Source organism: Pseudorca crassidens, chromosome 11 (assembly GCF_039906515.1).
Source record: "Pseudorca crassidens isolate mPseCra1 chromosome 11, mPseCra1.hap1, whole genome shotgun sequence".
NCBI lineage: Eukaryota > Metazoa > Chordata > Mammalia > Artiodactyla > Delphinidae > Pseudorca > Pseudorca crassidens.
The window spans coordinates 20,622,768-20,646,293 of record NC_090306.1 but is presented as its reverse complement, the minus strand read 5'-3'; the positions used below and the strand labels follow the sequence as shown (position 1 = coordinate 20,646,293).

Below are 23,526 nucleotides of genomic sequence, written 5' to 3'. Positions count from 1 at the left end.
GGAGGTGACGATATACAGTCAAGAAAAGACAGTCTCTTCAATAAGTGGTGCTGGGAAAACTGGACAGCTCCATGTAAAAGAATGAAATTAGAACACTCCCTAACACCATACACAAAAATAAACTCAAAATAGATTAGAGACCTAAATGTAAGACCGGGCACTATAAATCTCTTAGAGGAAAACATAGGAAGAACACTCTTTGACATAAATCACAGCAAGATCTTTTTTGATCCACCTCCTAGAGTAATGGAAATAAAAACAAAAATAAACAAATGGGACCTAATGAAATTTAAAAGCTTTTGCACAGCAAAGGAAACCATAAACAAGACAAAAAGACAACCCTCAGAATGGGAGAAAATATTTGCAAATGAATCATAAGACAAAGGATTAATCTCCAAAATATATAAACAGCTCATGCAGCTCAATATTAAAAAAACAATCAACCCAATTCAAAAATGAGCAGAAGACCTAAACAGACATTTCTCCAACGAAGACATACAGATGGCCAAGAAGCACATGAAGAGCTGCTCAACATCACTAATTATTAGAGAAATGCAAATCAAAACTACAATGAGGTATCACCTCACACTCGTTAGAACAGGCATCATCAGAAAATCTACAAACAACAAATGCTGGAGAGGGTGTGGAGAAAAGGGAACCCTTTTGCACTCCTGGTGGGAATGTAAATTGATACAGCCACTATGGAGAACAGTATGAGGTTCCTTAAAGAACTAAAAATAGAATTACCATATGACCCAGCAATCCCACTACTGGGCATATACCCAGAGAAAACCATAATTCAAAAAGACACATGCACCCCAATGTTCATTGCAGCACTATTTACAATAGCCAGGTCATGGAAGCAACCTAAATGCCCATCGACAGACGAATGGATAAAGAAGATGTGGTACATATATACAATGGAATGTTACTCAGCCATAAAAAGGAATGAAATTGGGTCATCTGTTGAGATGTGGATGGATCTAGAGACTGTCATACAGAGGAAAGTAAGTCAGAAAGAGAAAAACAAATATCATATATTAATGCATATATGTGGAACCTAGAAAAATGGTACAGATGAACCGGTTTGCAGGGCAGAAATTGAGACACAGATGTAGAGAACAAACGTATGGACCCCAAGGTGGGGAAGCGGCGGGGGGTAGGGGTGAGGGTGTGATGAATTGGGCGATTGGGATTGACATGTATACACTGATGTGGATAAAATGGATGACTAATAAGCACCTTCTCTATAAAAAATAAATAAAATAAAATTCAAAAAAAAAAGAAAACAGTTGCTATCACCAATGAAATAATAATCAAGTGGCCTCTGAACATCATCCTTCTGGAATTAATACTAAAACCATTTTAAGCTAAGGGTAGGCACTCTACAGAAACTCTTTGTATTGACTAAACAATTACCATTGCTTGGTTCTGGTGGATCTTCTAGCTTTTCTCAGTTTCTTTAGTATGAGAAATCTCACCCAAATTCTCTTTTCTTTAGACACATCCATATTTGTAGGTACTTGAATGAAATTGTTAAGAGCACAAGTCCAGGAGTCAGACAGTCATGGGTTAAAATCCTGTCTTTTGTAGTCGTGGTTAGTTCAAGGACGTTATTTAACTTCTTTGTGACTCACTTTCCTCATCTGTAACATGGAGTAAAATATATACTTCATGCACCTGTTGCAAGGTCCCTGGCACAAGTATACTGGCAATCATCATGTAGATCTCCACTGTAATTTATCAGACTTTCACTGGAGCCAGTTTTGCATTGTGTTTCCTATCTTACCCCGAAAATAATTTCCATACTGGGTATGAATACTTCTAAACCACAGCTACTGCTCACAACCTTCTTGTTACAACAGACACAAATAGTCATATATAAAAACAGAATGGAGGTTAAAGGGGATGAGGTCTAGTTGTATTCTTAGATCCCTGATGGGGGTCTAAGATACACAGATATGGGTCAGGGACCATCATCTAGATAGAGGTATAATAGAAAAGGAATTTGACTCCATCATCGACCATATGGTGTGTGTGTGTGCATGTGTGTGTATTGTGTATGTGTGAGTGTCCACATGTGTGTGCTAGGGATGAGAAATGATACCAAGATATATACAAGTTTATGGGTCATATATGGAAATTGATCTTTCCTCCATACTTCATATTAGATGTTATCAGATCAAAGTGTCCAGCTTGGATCATCAGACCTTTAAAATAATGCGGAGAAACTGGAACAGATGCAGAGGAAAGAATCATAAATATGCAAATATTATACGAAATAAATTGAGAGATTTGAAACTGTTTAGTTTAAAGAAAGTCAAGGATGACTTTGTTTGTTTTCAAGAATAAGAAGAGCTTTCCTTAAAGATTCAGATCAGCTATTCCTTGTGTCCACAGAGGACCAAACAAGGGAAAAGGAGTACATTAAAACGTGTATTGCATGTTTTTCATTTTGTGTAAGGAAGAATTTACTGCAAACTTTGTGATAAAATAGTCGACTGGACTGCTGAGTTAGTTATGGGGTCTGTAACGGGGAATTTTGTCTTAAAGCTTTCTGGATAATCACCACACCTAGCTATTTTCAATTTGGCATCTACCTAAGCCAGGTTGCTGCACAAGATGAATGCTGAAGGTTCTTTCTAGCTTCGGAATGTAACTAGAAAATACCAAGGGGCTGCATATATAAGACATGTTGCACAATTAAAAATCAATCTATCGAAGAGGTAGGTCAGCCACAAAGCAGAGGCGAGCGTTTTAGCATGCTCTGGCTGTTACACAGAGTACAACGTGAGACCCATCAGTCAGCTTCTAACAGACAATCCAGGTCAGCCAGACTGATGGGATTTTTAGTGTTGATTGTGTTGAATTTGCATTTGCTGTTACGAAAGGGGCAACCAACAATGTCTTAGAATAGTGTCATGTGTTGATCCATAACCGGTGAAACAAACAAAATAAAAAAGGCTGCTGTTACATTAATAATTCTTAGTATGGATAGGAATGTTTTCCTTATTAAATTCAGAGTGGATTCATTCTAGGGACAATTTTGGTCTAGAGGCTGTCACTTGCTATAGATTACTGACTTTAGTGCTTGGCTGCCAAAATACTTTGACTCATTCTCAAGCCCCAAGAATTGCATAAATTTTTCCTCTCATCATGCTCCAGAGCCATCAACAATATCTCTAGATGTCTTTTCTTCTCATTTTATTTAATTCTTTTGTCCCAAGTCTCCAAAGAAATTCTGTGTACTGTTTATATTGTACTATATTAATTATGGGTCATAGCCATACATCGATTCACATGATCCATATATTGATCACATGACTGTGTGCCTTTGTTCCTTTACTGGGCTTCTATTTTTTCTTAACCTGTCCACAATCTCAGATAAGCATCTTCTGCAAGTCTGTAGTTCTCTTCTCACCTGCACATGGACTGGCACAGATGTTGACAAATGGAATATATTTTTCAGCCAATGTTTATTGTCTCTGACCAGATCTAAAAGGCCTGATTGTTTGCATGTAACAAACAGAACAATAACGATAATAGTGAAACAAATCAAAACAAAAGCCTTGTGGTTAAAATCAGCTGAGACTTTATTTTTCTCCCACATGAAAAGGTCTGGAAGTGAGAAGTCCAGGGCTGGTGGGGCAGCTGCAGGGTTACACAGTTTTGGATTCCTTCTGTTCAGCTACCCTGTTGTCCTCAGTGCATGGCCTCATGGTCCAGTTGGGTTGTTGTAGCGTCAGCCATCACATCCACATTCCAGGAGGCAGGATGGAGGAAAAGAAGGGAGAGCTGACTCACCTTCTTCAAGAAAATTTCCTGGAAGTTCCACACATCACTTCTAGTTGATTCTCACTGACTAGAACATAGGTACAAGGCTGCTTCCAGCAGCAAAGGAGGTTGGTAGTTTTTTTACTCCAGGTGACAGTGTGCCCCACTATCATGGAGAAAGGAATCAATGAATGACAAACTGGACAATGAGCAGTCTTCACCCAAGAGCCCAAATGTTGTGTTGGCAAGAGAAGTTCAATACAGATACAGTGATTTTAAATGTCAGTGTGGTGTGGACATTTCCCTTTGGTAACTATGCATCAAAACACCGTGCATAGTTTATTCATTAAGAGCTACATCCAAAATTCTTCCTGAAAACCTGGGAAGAAGGTGCTGCTGTTATGTCTCAAGGTGTACCAAGACTGAGAACCGCACAGTTCATGGTAAAGTTGGTAGTTGAACCCAAGCAGTCACATCCCTGAACCTGTACTATTAACTGTATCACTGTGTTGTCTGTAAAGTAACAGAGAAACATTGCCTTTCTAGGAAGTTTTCAGCATAATCCGTGGCAGAACTCTCAGGGACTCTGTGATGCTGCCTTCATTATGACAACACATGTGCACATATTTGAAAATATTATATCTATGCCTTCATTTGGACATGATATACAATTTTCAGGAGATCCTCTGAACTCATGTAATTTGTTAGTGGTGACATCCTGCTCCTACCTCGTCTTTCATTTGTTAAATGTTGTCTTTATTTTTCGGCTTCCTAGAAATTTGGAACTATGTAAAGTTTGTTTTGATTAAGCTCAGTTGACTCAGTGCATTCATTCTTTTGCAGCATTTTATTCTTATAGCTGTAGTTGAGATATATTCATGATTCAAGATGGTGATGTCAGTCTGGTTGGGGAATGGCCGAATTGTTGTGAAGCATTGTCAACTCAGGCACGTGATGGATGACAGACTTATTGTAGAAAAGAAGATTAACAGGTTTGGGGGGTGGGTGTTGATTTTAGTTTAGAAAAAGCTGTCCTATTGTTTTGATTGTACAGGAAAAAAAATAAAAATTTTAGTCATTATACAGTGACAGGTGTTTGGCAAATTGGAAAACATACCTTAGTCCTACTGAATGTCAAATTAATAGAATGTTACCTTAGGGGAAAACTAATCTCAAAACAATCTTTTTTAATTCATATTTTTTCTAACTCAATTATTGTATTTCCTTCAGATGAAATCAAAACCTTCTAGTCAAGGGTCCTTTCTATAAATATTTCATGTCAGTTGGTGTGTGAAATAGCCCTCTTTTTCAATAACTGATGAAGGGTAGGGAAGATTTGATGCTTAGAGAATTCATTATTATTTCAGACTGTTCTTAAAAGAGATTTTCATAGTTCTTTATTTCCATAAGTCATGTCATAGTTTTCCAAAAAGAACTGAAAGAAAATGGAATAAAGATACCGAGACAACTTTTTTAAAATGTTTATTACAGACATTGTCAGACACATAAAAAATAGGCATAATACTATTATGAACTGCCAAGCGCCCATCCCCCAGTTTCGACAGCTATCAACATATGGCCAATTTGTTTCAACTTCCCCTCTACCCCCATCTCCTTCCCTTCTACACGTTGGATTATTTTGGAGTAAATCTCAAACATCATCTCATTTATCTGTAAATACTTCATTATGAACCTATGCAAAATATGGACTCTTGGTTTTTTTAAAACATATGCCCAAACAGAATATCCCTTCTGCAAAAAGTAATAATGATATTGAGAACATGATATGTTTATTCTCTTTTTCTCTCCTCTTTTCAACAGTTGGTGTGTTTTAATCAGAATCCCAGCAGGTTCACTATTGCAATTGGTGTTCTTTTAGTATATAGGTTCATTTTTCTTCTGTTTATTTTTCTTGCAATTTATTAGTTGAAAAAATATTATAAAGTATCTCACATTGTGGATTTTGCTGAATTGTGTTCCTGTGGTGTCATTTATTATTTTCCTCAGTCCCTTGTATTTCTGTAAATTGATCAGAATCAGGTTTGACGTTTTTTCTTTTTTACAAGAACACTTCATAGATGGTGTCGTGTACTTCGTATTGCATCATATCAGGAGGACATCGTGTTTAGTTGTCTCTCAATTTATGATAAAATTGATCAATTTTTTGTTAAGTAATGTCAGGCAAATCTTTTCATTATATAAACTTTCCATTTCATCAACAATTTTAACAGCCATTTATGATGACCACCTAAACCAATTATTCCATTAGGGATTGCAAAATTGAGATAATCTCATTCTATAATTTCTTCTTCATTTATTAGCTGAAATTCTTCTGTAAAGCATAGCTTTCCTACATCAACTGTGTGGTTACCTTAAAGTATAGGAAAGGCATATAAATGCTTGATTCTTTTCTTCATTAATTTTCAGAATAATAAGCTAATTCCTTAACATCTGGCAATGTTTACGAATGGACTTTTAAGTATTATTGTAAACAAATGGTTTAAAAACATATTTAATATGTTTCAGTCTACTGTTGTTGTTATTCCTTTCTATGCTCAAACTGTCCTGTCTTTGGGCAGCGAGAGCATCTTCAAATTAGATGTTGAGGGTTTTTTTCAGGACTTTCTGGTTCAACCAGATGATCTACATTCATCTTGTACATTTCTTGACCTAGATCTTGAATCAACTTCAAGGTTCCTTTTCATGGAGAATGGTATTTAGAATCTCCAGGTTTGTTGCTGGGTCATCATTTGCTTTCAGACCTTTTCAGTAGTCAAAGCTAAGAAAAGAGTTGAGAAGTTCATACTAATATTTTCAATTCAATTTTTTTTTTTTTTTGGCTTCACTGTGCATCTGTGTGATCTTAGTTCCCCAACCAGGGATTGAACCTGGGCCATGGCAGTAAAAGTGCCGAGTCCTAACCACTGGACCACCAGGGGATGCCTTCGATTCAAATTTTGATTACAGGATTTTTATTTAGTTTGTATTTGTATCTTTTTTTTTCCTCTTTCACTGAAAGCCTTGATTCCTAAATAGAATAATATAATTATTTATTTGCTTTGTCGTATAAAAATTTCAGAAGGAAAATATATTTGTACTAACATTATGATTATTGAAAAGTCTTTATTATTGAAAAGACTTTTTTTTTTTTTACATTCCTTTTGTCCTTAGAATATATCCCACCAGGGATAAACAGCAAAATTACTGTTTTAAAGTAACCTTGAAATAACCCCTCTCTGAGTGGTTAAGTCACAAAACTCAAAAAATAAGTTACTGTTTTCTTTTAGCTTTCTAACTTTAGGGATTTATTGATTTATTTATTTTGCGGTACGCGGGCCTCTCACTGTTGTGGCCTCTCCCGTTGCGGAGCACAGGCTCCAGACGCGCAGGCAGCGACCATGGCTCACGGGCCCAGCCGCTCCGCGGCATGTGGGATCCTCCCGGACCAGGGCACAAGCCCCGTATCCCCTGCATCGGCAGGCGGACTCTCAACCACTGCGCCACCCGGGAAGCCCTAGGGATTTATTTTTTAAGTTTTGATTTTTAAGGATGATATAAAGCCTTTTTATGTTTCCAAAGTAAAATCTACTAAATATTTTGAAAATCGAACTTCCGTCCCTCTTCCCTCACCCAGTTCCCATTCTCACTAAAGGTAAACGTTGTCATTAGCTTTTGGTTTAGCATTTCTAAAATAAACAGGTGTGTGTTTGTATTGCTTCTCTTTCTCAGCTCTAAGATGGCATAGTATGCACATGCTACACTCATTGCTTTTCTCATTTAACAGTATATCTTTATGATCACAGATGCATAGTACTCGTTTTGTTGGTGTGACCTAAGTTTATTCAAGCAGCACACAATAAGTGGGCATTTGGGTTCTTCCTGATACTTTACTATTCCAGAAATGTGACAGCCTTCTTTACCAATTACAATTTACTTGACAAATACGTTGTTAAGGACATTTGGATTATTTCAAACCTTTCTTTTTATAAACCAAAGTATGATGAGCATTCTTGCCTGTGAAACTATGGTTGTCCTATTAGATTATAAGCTCCCTGAAAGTAAAGCATTTTACTTCTGCTTTGTGCATAACACGAAGCTCATCGATTTGAAGGTATGGATTGATTAAGCTAAATGGGTCTTGAAAAATACATCAGGAAAACACATTCATCTTTTTGGAAAACATATGCACATCAACATGTTACCGATTTTCAAGACCAACAAAATAAAGGTTCTTTTCTACCATATAGATTTGTCTGTGTATCTTGTTTAAGGAAAGTTTCTATAAATAGAAATTATTCCCAAATAAACACTGGATGAAGTTATAGGAAAGAGTAGTACTATTACTGAGCAGCTACCAGACTCAAATTTGTCAAATAGACCACAAAAATTAATTGTGGTTAAGTAATTCAGGTGTTGGGAATAGTGTTAAACAGGTGGCATTCTTGTCTCAAGGAGCTTATTTTCTAGTGGGAAGACATAAGTGGAAAACATAGATAATAGACACATAATGAAATACATAATGTATTTTAGAAAACTGATCATGGCTGGAAGGAAATCCTCAGGAAGGGGAGTAGGGTGGGATTCAGAGCGCAAGTGGTGGGTACAGCCTTGGATAGGACCAGGGGGTGGTGGATTTGGGGAAAAGGGAATGAAGTGTCCCTTTTTGTTTCATATGTTTTCCAGGGAAGAATGCAGTGAGAGTGAGTAGTGAGAGGGTACTAGAATGGGTGAAATAATTGATTGAGAGAGTGGGAAAGTAAAGTTACTAGGGGAATATAGTTGACATCATGCTTGGTACTTCACTTATGAGAGATTATTTAACAAAAGTTGTTCTTCCAATACCCTCTGTTAAAGGAAATTTTTCTGCCTGTGGTCTGGCCAGGGGGGTTAAGAACACTTTTTTCCCACCCTCACTAGGCTGATTGGAATAATAATTAGCACTGGACTAGTCGGAAATCCATAGATAGCAATGTCTAGTGTGCAGTGTATCACATTTGACACGAATACCTTGACATACAATGATCTTAGCAATCAGTTTCCTTTCTTAGGAATTTGGAACTAGGAACCTGAAAGAATGGGGCAATTAGCAGACAGTGCAGACACTGAAGGAGAACAGTAAGAGATGCTGTTAGGTAGAGTCAGGGCCATAACAAGCTAACGTGAGGAGAAAGCAAAAACTATGCTTAAGCTGAAGAAATCTATAAGAAAAGACCAGAAAGCATATGCAGAGAGAGGCAAAGAAGGAGGAGAGGTGGAGCAGAGTCTTTCTAGCTGCCTCATTTCCTGAAAACATTCCAGGCCCAATTTCAATTGGCATGTTTCCTTCGAGAAAATCCACTTTGACTTGAACGAGGTTGAGCTAGTACAGTGGACTGCTGCCATTTCAGTGTACCCAACATCTATGCGCTCTGTTTTGCTAGTAGTACACTGATTCTTCTCTAAGAAAACTGTTATTCCTCACTGAGGTCCATGACATTTGGATGCAACTGATTTTTTGGTAGCTCATCATTCTTCTCCACCTTACGGCAACTTTCTTGTTTCTAAAATAGAAGGCACGGGCTTCCCTGGTGGCGCAGTGGTTGAGAGTCCGCCTGCCGATGCAGGGGACACAGGTTCGTGACCCAGTCCGGGAGGATCCCACATGCCGCCGAGTGGCTGGGCCCGTGAGCCATGGCCGCTGAGCCTGCGCGTCCGGAGCCTGTGCTCCGCAACGGGGGAGGCCACAGCAGTGAGAGGCCCGCGTACCGCAAAAAAATAAAAAAAATAAAATAAAATAGAAGACACTAGAGCTGACCTCTAAGGCAGGAAGAGAAAAACCCTGCTACTTGTGTTCCCACCTCCTCTACCCACCCACCTCGGCCTGGCCTGTGAATCCCTCAGCCCATATTCTGCCTTAGTAATTTTCATGAGAGGTAAACCCTGTTTGCTTTATTTGCTTGAGGTTTCTTAGAGCCCTCTCTTCTGTGATCCTTCCAAAGAATAATTTGATGGAATTTAGCATTTCATTATCTTTGCCTTCATCTCCTGACATTCATTTCTTTTCATAGATAACTGGTAGCAATTAGGAGAGGAATTTAATCTTAGAATTTTAGAGTTTGTCTAAAAGCTTAGTATCAGGATATAGGCTACATAAATGAATTCTGGCAGCTTCTAGTGTGAAGTACAACCACGATAAAGAAATGGTGCCATTACGGTGAATAATTTGCCAAATATTCTTTTCTTAAGAGCCTTAAGATTTGAAACATAGGCCAAAGTGACTGCATCACCCTTTCATAGTCAACCAAGCTTAAAATACGCCATCATCTGTGGCTGCTGTTCCCATCAAATCAGTCACCAAGAACTTTGGCTACATCTGTTCCTTCATGACCATTCCCGTTGCCCTGGTCCAGGGCTTCATTATTTTGTGCCTAGAACATTGCAATATGGTTACAATTTGTCTCTCTGACTGGATATTTTTTCACTTGCTTCACCATGTTCCTATGGCCTTGCTAAGACAATAGACTGTTACAGCATCTCCCTGATCAACACCCAAACTCCATTCCTTAGCTCTACAAATCTCCCTAATTTGGTCCATACCTGCTTTTCACTCCTCTAGGTGAGCTTTCTGCCTAGTTCATCAAATAATACAGTCAACAAGTATTGATGGGGTAGCAGGATCTGTGCTATGGCTGGATATGCAACTAGGAATAAGATACTGCCTTTATCATCCCAGAGCAAATATGCTACTGGAGCAGCCATGCAAGTAATGAGGAGACAAGGTCCACTGGAGGGAATGCTACCATGGTGGAGAGCATGGAGAATTATAGGACACCAAAGCAGTAGCAATTCATCTGGTCCTGGAGGCCCCAACAAGACTTGTTGAGAAGATGACATCTCACTTGCATCCTGTAAGACAAGTAGGCTACTCTGTTCATTGGCCCAACCTATGAGAAACACCCTTCAAGACGCGGCTCAAACCTCAGCCCATGAAATACTTCTTCACCGTCTGGTTAGGGCCTCTGATCTCCTCTCCCCGCTCTGATCTGCTATAGCATTCATGTATTCATTCATTCAATCGGCAAATATTTAATGTGTCCTAGTAGGTACCAGGAACTTCTAGGCTCTGAGATACAGCAGTGAATAATTAAATCCTTGTTCTTGAGAACTTATATTCAAATGGAGCAAGGAGATAGTATCAAACACACAAATATATAATGTCATATGGTGGTAGCACCTGTGCATTAAAAGAAAACACAGTAAGAAAGAGAAAGTTGGGGTGGGGGAGTGCTATTTTAGAGTGAAGTCTCTCTGCTAAGGTAACATTTGAGCAGAAAGTTGCATAAAGTTCGGAGAGCTGAGGGAAGAAGTTTCCAGGCTGAAGGACCACTGAGCGTAAAGGCCATGCAGACAGGAGTGTGTGGAGTTGTAGGAACAATGCTGACCTGGTATCACTCATTTGACTTCTCATTGGCTAGCGCCTCAATGCATTATTGTTCTTTTCACATGGCTCAGAGCTGTTCCTCTCAAACCTGTTTTCGGTTTATGGAGGCTAAGAACTGTAACCTCACCTTCTTTATACTGTCTCTACCATCCTTCTTGCTCCTAATTCCCTGTGCTCAGTCCAGTGCCTCTATGAGGCTATCAGGAAGTGTTCACTGACTGAATGAAGTGGGATTTACTCATGCTCTTCATGCATTATATGTGCTATAAGGCTCTCGTTCTCCCCTTCCCTGTCTGATAATGTAAGAGCACGCTCCGTAACCAGCGAAAGAAAAGGGGGTGTGGTGGGGAGGCGGGTACAGAAACACAGAAACTATCCTCAGAGTATCAATTTCAGGGCCCTGAGAGTCTGCCTCTAGGACAGGAACTAGAATACTTCTGGCAGTGTTTCTGTAGATTTTAATGTAGTAGGGATGATCTGGGAACCAGAATTGGATGGGTGACTCCAAAAAACTGATTTAGTGAATTGTAGTCTGTAGGTTGATTAAGTATTGATCAGTGACCCAGCTCAGGTCTGAAACAGCCTCAGAACTACCTTCTGAATAAGCCATAAAGTAAAAGAACTGGTCACTGATTTAACTGACAATCTCATTGGGGAAGCTGTGAAATTCTTTTGAAATAGGAAGTTAAGAACCTTTGAAAATTCACTTAAGTGTTTGATTCTTTTAAAAACTGACACTTCAAATATCACTAAGGCAAATAATATTAATTAAGGAACAGATGGCCCTGAAATCTCCAGATTCATTCTTATTCGAGGCTTAGGAAGTGCCTGATTCAATTCGCATTAGGTATGTTAGGAAATGTTTAGCATGTAAATTCTTTAGGTGCTGAGTTTGAATAGTGTGGTCTGTGGACCCCTGGGGACCCTGTGACATTGAAACTATTTTGATGTTAAGATGATGATAATGATGCTGAGATGTCATTCTCTATTTACTGTGTTAACATCTGCACCAATGGTAGGGAAACCTGCTGGTGTCTTTTCAGGAATCAAGGAGGTAGCCCCAGATAACGAGTTCTTCACTGCCATGCACCCACAGTTAAAAAAGATGCAAGTCCTACCATGTCTTTGATGAAACCGTGAAAATTTATTAAATCTCAGCCCGAGTACACGTCTTTCCAATAGTCTGTACACATTAATCACTCCTTTTGCATACCCAAAATGGAATATCTATAGGAAAAGCCATGGTTTGAGTTGCAAGCTGAACAACATTTTTACTTAAAAGAATAGCTACAAACTATCATTGTATCAAAAATGAATAAAGTAGGTCTGTCACTTCAAGGAAAATAACTGACATTTGGTACCAATGATAAAATTTAAGCTTTCAAATGAAAATGTAAATTTTGGAAAAATTTGCATCTTGAAGCTTCCCAAAATTTAAAAGGGAATTTTAGGATGAGATTTGTGTTTATTATGCAGATATTAACAAATGTGATATTTTGATAATCCTCAATGAAATATGTCAACATTTGGGAGATGTGCATAACTCAGGGAACCAATATTTTTCAAATGATCCACACATGTTGTTACAAAAGCAAGCATGGGTGAAAGACCCATTCAAAGTATAACATAGACCAGTGAATTTTATTTATTTATTATTATTTTTTATTGGAGTATAGTTGCTTTACAATGTTGTGTTAGTTTCTGTGAATTTTAACGTAAAACAGTATGAAAAGTTCATTGATATGGTTTCAGATTCCACATTGTGATAACCATTCATAAACTAGCATTTATCAAGTTTTGGTACTGTATCAAAGAAGAATAGCCACAATTATTTGAAAGACCATTACAGTGTGGCCTTCCTTTTCCAACTACATATCTGTGTGAGGCCAGCTTTTCTTCATATACTTCAGCCAAAGCAACACGTGGCAATAGAGAGAATGCAGAAGCAGGCATGTGGATCCAACCGTCTTCAGTTCACCCAAACATCAAGATATTTGCAAAAATGTAAAAAAGCGACTCCCTTCTTACTAAAATTTTTGTTTTGGAAAATATAGTTATTTCTCATTAAAAATAGGTTATTTATATTAACATGTAATGGGCTTGTCACTGTTATCTTTTATTTTATTTTTATTATTATTTTTTTTGCAGTATGCAGGCCTCTCACTGCTGTGGCCTCTCCCGTTGCGGAGCACAGGCTCCGGACGCGCAGGCTCAGCGGCCATGGCTCACGGGCCCAGCCGCTCCGTGGCACACGAACCCGCGTCCCCTGCATCGGCAGGCGGACCCCCAACCACTGAGCCACCAGGGAAGCCCACTGTTATCTTTTAATTAATAAACAAATATTTAAATATCCTCAGTATTAACTTTTAATATGGTAAATATCAATAGACACAAATTGATATAAACATCTCCTTAGGCTATAAACTCTTTAGGATACTTAATCATATAATTGTTAATTATATAATTGTTATATAATCTAATAATCTAATCCACAGAAAACCATCTCACTTTCCCTTGTTGGCGTGAATGAATACATAGATAAGAGGATTCTTCTGCACATGCATGGATAAATGTTTAGATAGATGCTTTCTCTCTGCGTCAGACTTGGGATCAGAGGGTTGAGTTAATCTCAAGCCTCAGTTCATGATTAATGGTCCCTGCAAAGCTCTGGTCCTGTTTTCTTTAAAGTCTTCTAATGCGTTTGCTGTAGATCCTTTTCTGTTTTTGCATGTGTACTTGTAAAACATGTATTATGGTTTCATGTTGCAGATATGTTTAATTTACATAAATGTGATTTATTGTGATATGTATGTAATTTTCTTTCTAGTTTTTATTTTAGCATTATATGTTAAAGATCTAGCCACTGCATGTTAATAAGGAAAGCCATACAGACAAAACATCTGACATGTACATTTTTTCTTATCATATGCAGCTAGAGATTTTATGGCAGCATTAGAAAATTTTGCCTTTTAATATGACAAACATGAAAAACTGCCTCTAAGCTGTGATATTTATATAACCAAATACTAATGACTTTACCATTTGATCTCAAAGACCATACCACTGAACAGCTTTTATTGATGGTCTGTGTGGGCCGTGTGCTTGTTCACACCATGAGGGTTTAGAATAAACACGAGACAGACTGCAGGGCTTCAGAATCTTGGCTCCACTATTATCTGATTGCAGGCAAGTTACTTAACCTCTCTGTCTCTCAGTCTCATCATCTGTAAAGTGGGGTTAATAATCGTACCTACTTCATGCTGTTGACATGAGGATTAAATGAATTAATATTTGTAAAGTGCTGAGAACAGTACCTGGAACATAGGAAGCATTATAAAGGCATTTGTGAAATGAAATGAAATGAAATGAATGACAAGAATATGCCATCTGAGAGCATCAGCTTGTTCGTACGAATCATAATCTGCTTTTCCGTTAGAGCATTTCTCCCCTTTATCTTCCTGAGGAAAATGTTTTGGTAATAAAAGGCCACCGAATGGGGCTTCCCTGGTGGCGCAGTGGTTGAGAGTCCGCCTGCCGGTGCAGGGGACACGAGTTCGTGCCCCGGTCTGGGAAGATCCCACATGCCGCCGCAACGGGAGAGGCCACAACAGTGAGAGGCCCGCGTACCGCAAAACATGAATGATCATGGATAGAGGTAGGAGGATCATATTCTTGTTATTTTTATAGGCATTCAGTTTTCATATATCGAAAAGAAATTTTAAAAGCTCCAAGAGTGACATCACGTCCTTTGAAAATTTTATATAAAATATTCTAAATAGCTATTAGAGTCTCATTACAAGAATGAGGAGCAGAGATTCACGAATCAAAAAGATTCATGTGCATTTAGACTAAGAAAAGAAAAGGACTGTATACTTCACATCAAATATAGTAAGTTACCAAGTTCTGTAGGGGCCACAAGCCATCCTCATTTTCCCCATCAGGACTTCTATGAATTCACTGTTCCCTCCTGGCCACAGAAAACAGAATTCCCAGTCCAGAGTTGTGAAGTCAGAGCAACCACAAGAGCCTCCAGGTGCTTTCCATGACCGAGTAATTCCTGGCATGAGGCACTACAGCTTTCACTGCTTTTACCCTTATCACTGACGATGATGTCATTTTGGAGGCACTAACTGAGTATCAGAAAAGGATGAGCATTTTTAATGGGACTTGAAGAAGGCTTTCAAATGAAAAACCAACCATGGGATGAATTTCTTAATTTGAAAACCAAGCTAAATTTAATTGTTCCAGACTGTTTTCCATTATAGGCTATTGCTAACTTCTTTTCCATGAGTGCTTGCAATCACTTTTCAGACTGGGTGCCCTGGGATATAGCCAGATTAACTCTGAGCTGTGAATTTTACAAATGCTCTTGTTTAACCTATAATAGATTTAAATAGAGCTATTCCACAAAATGCAAGCATGGTAATTGGTGGAATTTTATTTTATTTTTTTGCATGAAACAGAGTACAAGAATAAGGTGGCTTTGACTTTCTGGATCTTTGCACAGCCAGAAGTCTGACAGAATAATCACTGAAGTTCAAATTAGAGCCCCAGATAGAAACACAAACAGGGGCCACCACTGTGCCTTTTTCATGCTTCAAAGCTCAGTTCTGGACAGAAATGTGTTCCAGTTAACATGTAATCATTTCCAATTCCTTCTGATCACTGGATCTTATTGGAAAGAAGCAGCCTGAGGACTACAGTTGCTTTTAATTACCACTGAATGTTGACTGAAATTATCATTTCCTTCTTATACATTTGTATTTTTATAGAACAAACAAGAATAAAATAAAGACATGGCTTCTTTAAGTATATTTTGAGAAGGATCTTTGCTTAACATTACCCTCTTTGGGTTAGAATTTCTTTGTCAGGATTGCATTTTCCCAATTTACCTCACCATGGATTGTAGGAAGAGCCAGGTCAGTTCAACGTCCTTGAATGGTCAAGTTTTAAAATTTAGGTGGCATTTTTAAAATTTCAGTAAGATTCAGGAGAGTTCATGTGCTTATCCGATTAAAGAATTAATACTGTAAGATACTTTGGACAAGGTTTTTTTCTAACTGTACCATCTTCCTATTTTCCCACACCATTTTGAAAATGAATGCAGAGATTATTGAGAGAGACAAGTAAAAAAACCAAAATGCCAAAATACCCTCTTTCACCCTAAAGTCATGGTATATTCAATATTTAAAAGTTCACAATAGTTTTGATCTTCATATATTTTTGAAATGCTATAAATAAAAATGATTCTTCTTCTTAGCTGGAACCTGAGAAATGTATCTTCAAATCCAGTAGTGAATAGTGGCACTCAATTCTGCTCAAAATAGGAATGAATGGCAAACATGAAGAGATCACAAGCCTGACGTGATTTCTTCTTCAGCGTCTCAATTCTGAACAACCTACATGGCTAAGGAGATGTACTCTCTGGTACTTTCCTGATTATTTCAAGATTTCTATTACAAATTAAAAAGAAATGTCTCTGGAAATTGATTCTACTGTAGAAAGACACAATCTCTAAAATGAATCCCGTATTTGGGTTTCCCAAGGAGACACTGGCAACAAAGAGAGAAAATTTATATGCATGTCTGGCAAGATCTCATAAAGCAGTATGTTTAATCGATCCACAGAATGTTAATTAATAGCATAAACTGTGGAGTCAGAGATACCTAGGTGATTCAAATCCATCATTACTAATTCTGTGACCTTGGGCAAATAATTCAACTCCTCTGTGTTTGAATTTTCTCACCTGATGAATGGCTAATTATAGCCCCTCCCTCCCTCCCTCAAGAGTTCTAGAGCGAATTAAATCAGATAAAATGAAGTGTTTGGCAAAGCAACAGAAACATTTTTGGTTCTGAATAACAACTATTGTTTTTATGCTTGGTATACAGCAATAAACAAAAAAGAATAAACTGTTGCCCCTGCTTCAGGAATATTATCGTCTCACTGAGGTTTTGATACACATACATGAAAGTTACATATATTGCAACTCAGGATATGATTCAGTGAGCTTAGTAAAAGCTTTAGGACTCTAGAGAGAAAGAAATTGCTGTGGAATGCTGTGGTGTGATAAGGTTTAATGGGCGGGGGAGAGGATTTAAGTTGGACCATAAATGAAATGTAGGATTCAGATCTTGAGAAAGGAGATAGGGTTTATTCCAAATGTGAACAGTGGAGGGAAAATGGTCTTGTGTATGGGACTTTGGGGGATGCCTCTAGACCAATGGATATACACATTTGGCTACAGCAGAAGGTCATTCTTGTAGGAGAGAGTATGAGAAGTTGTGGAAAGGTAGGTTATCTTTAAAGGCCCTGGGGAGTTTTGAGTAAGGGAATGAGATGATAACCATTGAGGAAGATTTACTTGGTTGCTTCTTGTTCAATGCGCTGAAGGAAGGATCAGATGGAGGAAGGATGATGAATTAAGAGGTAATTTATGCGTAGACCAAGACGGAGGTCATGAGCTTGGAAAGAGAAGATAATGATAATACTAAATTAAGTAATGCAGTTTACAACCATCACCTGGTTCAATCCTACCAACAACCCCAAAGAACAGATACCATTATTTTACCCACTTTATTGATGAGAAAACCCAGGCTATCAAGGTTAAGCAATTAATAACCTTAACACAGCTAGACTGTGAACATGATGGGATTTAAAGTCTGTTTTTCTGATTCCAGAATTCAAGCACTTGACCATTGTGCCCTACTGCCTGCTACTTATGAGAAAATTGGTGTCTAGAAATTTATGTAGTATTTACCTTACAAAGTACAGTTTCTTCTTAGATCACATCCTAGCTTGATTAATACTGTGGAAAAAAAGAAAACCAACCGATGAGAAGAGCAAAGTGGGAAATCTTCATAGTGGAAAAAAAGGAGAGGCTGCAGGTGTGCCATGATTGAGTGTCGTTGGCATGGAGAAGCTGTAGGCAGGGCTAGCTAGAAATGGGGCATCTTATGTGATTGATGAGAAGTGCATACCTAACTTCCCCTTGTTGGTACTAAGTTAGAAGTGGGGACAAAAATGAGGGAAGCTGACAGTCATTAATCAAGTCCTGGCCATCTGGGGCTGATAGTTACGGAAGTTATTGTTTAGTTTCCTGGATTGTCACTAGAGATAGCAATCTGGTTTCCTCAACCAGACTTATAGCTGGCTGGCTTCCTGGGTTGTTTATTATACGTAAAGGGTTTGGTTTCCTAGGCAGGTTGTAGATCAAAGTTCTATTTTTATATATGGTCTGGCCATTTCCTGTTTGTATATTCAACCTCTCAATACTTTTTTAGGGCTTAGTTGCCTTCAAACTCCTCAAGGTACTTTCTGATTCTGGAGAAAAACATTATTCAAGATATATATGTTAGAAATTTAATTGAAAATGTATTTGACAGCACAAAATTGAAACTGAGTATTTGAGGCTTACAGCCATACAATATTTTATCCCAGAACCAACCACAGGCCCAATCTACATATGCCTGGTTGTGTATCTCAGCTTCATGCCCACCCTCTTTCTATATTTTCCTTGCCTCACAGGGGAGGAGCCTGGGAACTACATTTCCCAGAATCCCTAGCCAAAGAGGAAAATCCATTATTCTACTGTGGCAGCCATAGGCAGGCAGGTGGGGATTGGTGGATGGTTCACATGAGGTTTTGCCAGTGGCTTCCAAGCATTCTCCTAGGAATCACTTTATCTGTTGAAACAGCTGAGGTCCGTGGAGGCAGCTTTTCTGATAATCTTGTACTTTTAGATTTCCTGAAAGCTTGCAGGGGCTTTCCTAACCTTTGTTCTCCTAGCCCTTGGAATGGTGTAGTAAATCTTTAATTCCTAGTGTTAAACCATGTTTTATTCAAAATCTGTAGAGTGATTTTTGTCTTTCTGACTGACCCTGATTGAATGATCAGACACTATGCCAAAAATAGGGATATACACAATCCTCTGAGAATGTTCTGGATGAAACTAGAACATGCTTTATTGTTAAACAACCAAGACAATTGAGAGAAAAAGAGTAAATGCTTTAGGTCTCATATATTATATTTGGCCTCTTAATATGAGTACCTTTCCTTATTTTATCTTCCCGGTGTTCAGTACAAAGCCTAGCACAAATCAGTCACTCAATTATGTCTGTTAAATCAAGTTGAATTAAATAAACAGATGAAAAGAGGATGAAACAGGAATTTTGAAGCAGACCAAGGCAGAAAAGCAGTTGATCAAAAATGAAAGTAGATACAAAAAGGAAAATAATTAAATCATAAGTGACAGTAAAAATATAACCTTTCTACAAAGAGGAAATACAAGATCAAAGCATTAATTAGGAACAGTCTTAGAATTATCCTATGGTTTATTTCTGGTTGTATTTTACCTTTTAATGTTTTACCTCACATTCCTTCATGTCTATTTCTTTTAACTCCTTCCAGACTAGTCTCAAATCCATTCACTTTCTGCCAACTCTATTGTTACTATCCTAATCCAAGCAGTGCTTATCTCAGCTTCTGCAGTAGCCTCCAATCTGGGCTCTTTGCTTGCATTGCAGTCCCTCTGATTCATTCTCTAGAGCTGCACTGTCCATAAGGTAGCCACCAGTCACATGTGGCTACAGAGCACTGGAAATGCTCCTCATTTGAATTGAGATGTTCTGTAAGTTTAAAATACATACTGAATTTCAAGACTTAGTATGAAAAAAAAAGTAGGATGCCAACAATTTTTTAGATTGCTTATGATAATGATCTGATAGTTTAGATATGTTGGGTTAAATAAAATATATCAGTAAAATTAATTTAGTATGTATTTTTTTACTTTAAAAATATGACTAATAGAAAATTTAAATTTCCTATGTGGCTTCTCTAGACAATAGTCAGTGATCTTTTTAAAACAAAAATTAGTTTATATCATTACCCTAATTTAAACCTTGCCCATAGGATAAAACCCAAAATGTGGACTGTTGCCTTCAAGCTCCTATCTAATGTGGCCCCTGCCCACCTCTCCAGCCCTGTCTTGTGCTCTTCACTGCTGGTAATGTTGTCCTTCTTGCAGTCCCTCAAAGGCATCCTTCTCCTCTTAACAGCACTTCCTTTTCACATGTTCTCTCCAACCTGAAATGCTTTTCTCATTCTTCACATGTCTGGTTCCTACTCATCCTTTATGTCTCAGCTGAAATATTACTACAGGAGAGAAGCACCACTTGATGCCCTGTCTTAGTTGGCATGAGCTGCCATAACAAAATACCACAGACTGGGTGCCTTAAACAACAGAAATTTATTTTCTCAGAGTTCTGGAGGCTAGGAGTCTGAGATCAGTGTGCCAGCATGGTTGGGTTCTAGTGAGGGCTCTCTTCCTGGCTTGCAACCTGCGACCTTCTGGGATGTGCCCTCACATGGCAAAGAGAGAGACACACACAGAAAACTCTCTGGTGTCTCTTCTTATAAGGTCACTAATCCTACCATGAGGGCCCACCCTCATGACCTCATCTAAATCTAATGACCTCCCAAAGGCCCCAGATCCAAATACTGTCACATTGGGGGTTATGGCTTCAACACATGAATTTGGGGGAAGCACAGTTCATTCCATAGCACTCTCTAACTATAGTAGATTCCTTATTATTTTATCTAACACTGGTAACAACCTGAATTTACAATTGGTGGCTAAAGTTGGGGGGCAGGAGGTAGTTTTGTGGGACTGAGCCCTTAAACTGTGGAATCTGATGCTAATTCCAGGCAGATAGTGTCAGAATTGAGTTAAATTGGAGGACACCCAGTCCAGAAAGTTAGAGAATTGCTTGGTGTGGAAAACCCACACATCTGTGTCAGAAGTGAAGCGTTGTGAATAGTAGAGGAGTAGTAGTGTATGTTTTCCATTACTAAAAATATAGTTTAGTTTAAGATAATAAAGTAGTCCTAAAAATATAGGACTAGTTTAAGATAATCACAAATATTCTTGTAGGCCTTATGATTCTTTCCCCAATTCCTGCCCTCTCCCTTCCAATATGCATTGTTTTAGAGGTAGTTATTATTATGGTGTCAATTTTTTTAAAAAAGAAAGTTAAAACTAATGGGAAAATAATTCCACGCCTCCATGGCTTTTTCTATTTTTCAACCCCCCACTCTTTTTAAGAAGATCTTTCTTTCTCCCTTCCTTCCTTCCTTCCTTCCTTTCATTGAAGTACAGTTGATTTACAATATTGTGTTAGTTTTAGGTGTACAGCATAGTGATTCAATATTTGTGCAGATTATACTTCATTATAGGTTATTACAAGATATTTCTTTCAATTACCCAGACAATTGAGGGACTTTGGAGAAAATTTAAATTAAACTGTGCATTAACCTATTGTCATATTTTATAAGATCAGCTACTTTTAATGTAAAAATTTCAAGCATAATATATATTCACCAACAATTTTTGATTCATATGTTTTATTGAAAATGAGAATCTCTCTTGAGCACTGTGTACAGCCAGTCCTGTTCAGTACCAGTGACTCACCTCTTATCAGCTCTTTTTAGACAAAAAGATGAAGTTGGTGAAAGAAGCCTTATAATAACCCTGATTGTCTATACTACATAAAGTCAAATTTAAAGAGATTATGCTGTAACACAAGGTACCATCTTGGGTGCCTGAAAAAGCACCCAAGATAACATGATATATGATAACACATACATATGATGAATATGTTAGTTCTAAAACTTACTGTGTTTTATGAACATCCACTTTGCCATCTGCTTATGTGTATGTATTTGTTAAAAGTCAGGACTGCAATTAGAAGTATAACCCTGGAATTTCAAAAAGCTGCGTGGAGTTAAGGTTTATATCATGGGAGAGTGCCCCTTTGTCAAAACCTAAAGCCCCACCAGGGCTGAAGGCATAGACATTAAATTTCTATCACTCAGAATGGGATAACACAAGGAAGTGATCCCTACTTAAAGGTCTGAAGCATTGAGGAAGACTAAAACTTATTTGTACTGTATCTTCTTCAAGGTGAGTATTATGTATAAACACCCAATCTTTTCAAAAGGAAACTTCAGGCCAACTATTCTATTATGCCATTTCTTTGCCAGGTTTTTTCTTTTCAATACAGTTGTGGTTTGATTTTCCCATGTACTATCTTAAATAAATTGTCAGCAAGATCCAGTCTCAATAACTTCACACCTGGGCACTGTTATAACTCTATTTCTTTCTACTCCATCTCATCACAAAAACCCATGATAGCTACTGAAGTCTATTTTCATCATTCGTCATTCTATCAGCAGCCTTTTGATGGCCTAGGGTCTAACTATACCACGTTGATCCTAACTGTTGGTTCCACTGTGGAACCTGCAACAAAATACTCCAGGAGACAGATACAACCCCAAGTTGAAAGCTGTGTATGATGCCCTCTCCTTTTAAATTTGCAGCCAAACAACTTGATACAACCACTCTATAAATTTGATGCATGTCTGCCTTCCCAAAAAAGAGTTCTGATTATTTTAAGGGTCAGAAAGTGACAAAATACTTGTTAATCCAGGTCCTCCCAAATGTAGACGCCAAGATGGGATTAAATGCAAAAATATAATTAGGGAAATGCCTATGAGAGAAAAGGTGAAGGGAGACAGAGAAGGCTGAGATTCCTCTGATCACAAGGCAAGAATAGTGAACACGAAGAGGGAAGGAGGGTCAAATGGAAATATCTTAGACTACCACGCGATCTAAGGTTAAGCAAGGTCCTCAGGGAGTCTTCACACCAAAACTGGCCATCAGAGGAATCCTGAATTCCCAGGAATGGCCAGTCTTTGTATCCCTGCTGTGCTCAGTCCTTACTGAAAGAAGCCCATGGGAAGCTTGGCCTCAGTACAAACACAGGGATGGATTTGAGAGTATTGCAGCTGGGGCCCTTGATCAAGTTCTCTGTGCCTAGAGGTGGGCAAGGTATTTTCTCATGCCCACTACAATTATTATATTAAAATTTTTAAATGTAGTCCAGGATTCAGGAATTAGTTTCATATAAATTATCCAAATCCACCTAATTACAATTTCTATCACAGGAAGACTTTTATATTATTACTGGACGCAATATGAAGTAAAACAATTATTCCTCAGAACAACATACTTCATAAGTCCACAGAAAAGGAATCTTACTGCCACGGTCCCAGTGATAAACTGATTTCATTTACACCTTAAATCTGACTATGTATGGCTTAGGCAAAAACAGAAATACATTAGGCTACACTTGTTTTCTTCTTATGGCAAAAGTAAGCCAACAAATGTAATATTGGAGGCCATCTTTCTTTCCTGGAATGAAACTCAGGCAGGAATTTGTTACTGGCTTCCCTGTGCATAGAACGCTCACTAACATAATGGGTCATATCTCCAG

General features: G+C 38.1%; 1 protein-coding gene and 1 non-coding gene across 6 annotated transcripts in view; one reads left to right on the top strand and one right to left on the bottom strand.

Annotated features, from left to right (window-relative positions):
* Nucleotides 1-23,526, top strand: part of LMNTD1 (lamin tail domain containing 1) — a 440,677-nt gene that overhangs the window by 239,173 nt on the left and 177,978 nt on the right. The window lies entirely within an intron of this gene.
* TRNAK-UUU (transfer RNA lysine (anticodon UUU)) lies at nucleotides 6,642-6,714 on the bottom strand. The gene has a single exon. It is a non-coding gene; the product is annotated as a tRNA-Lys (tRNA).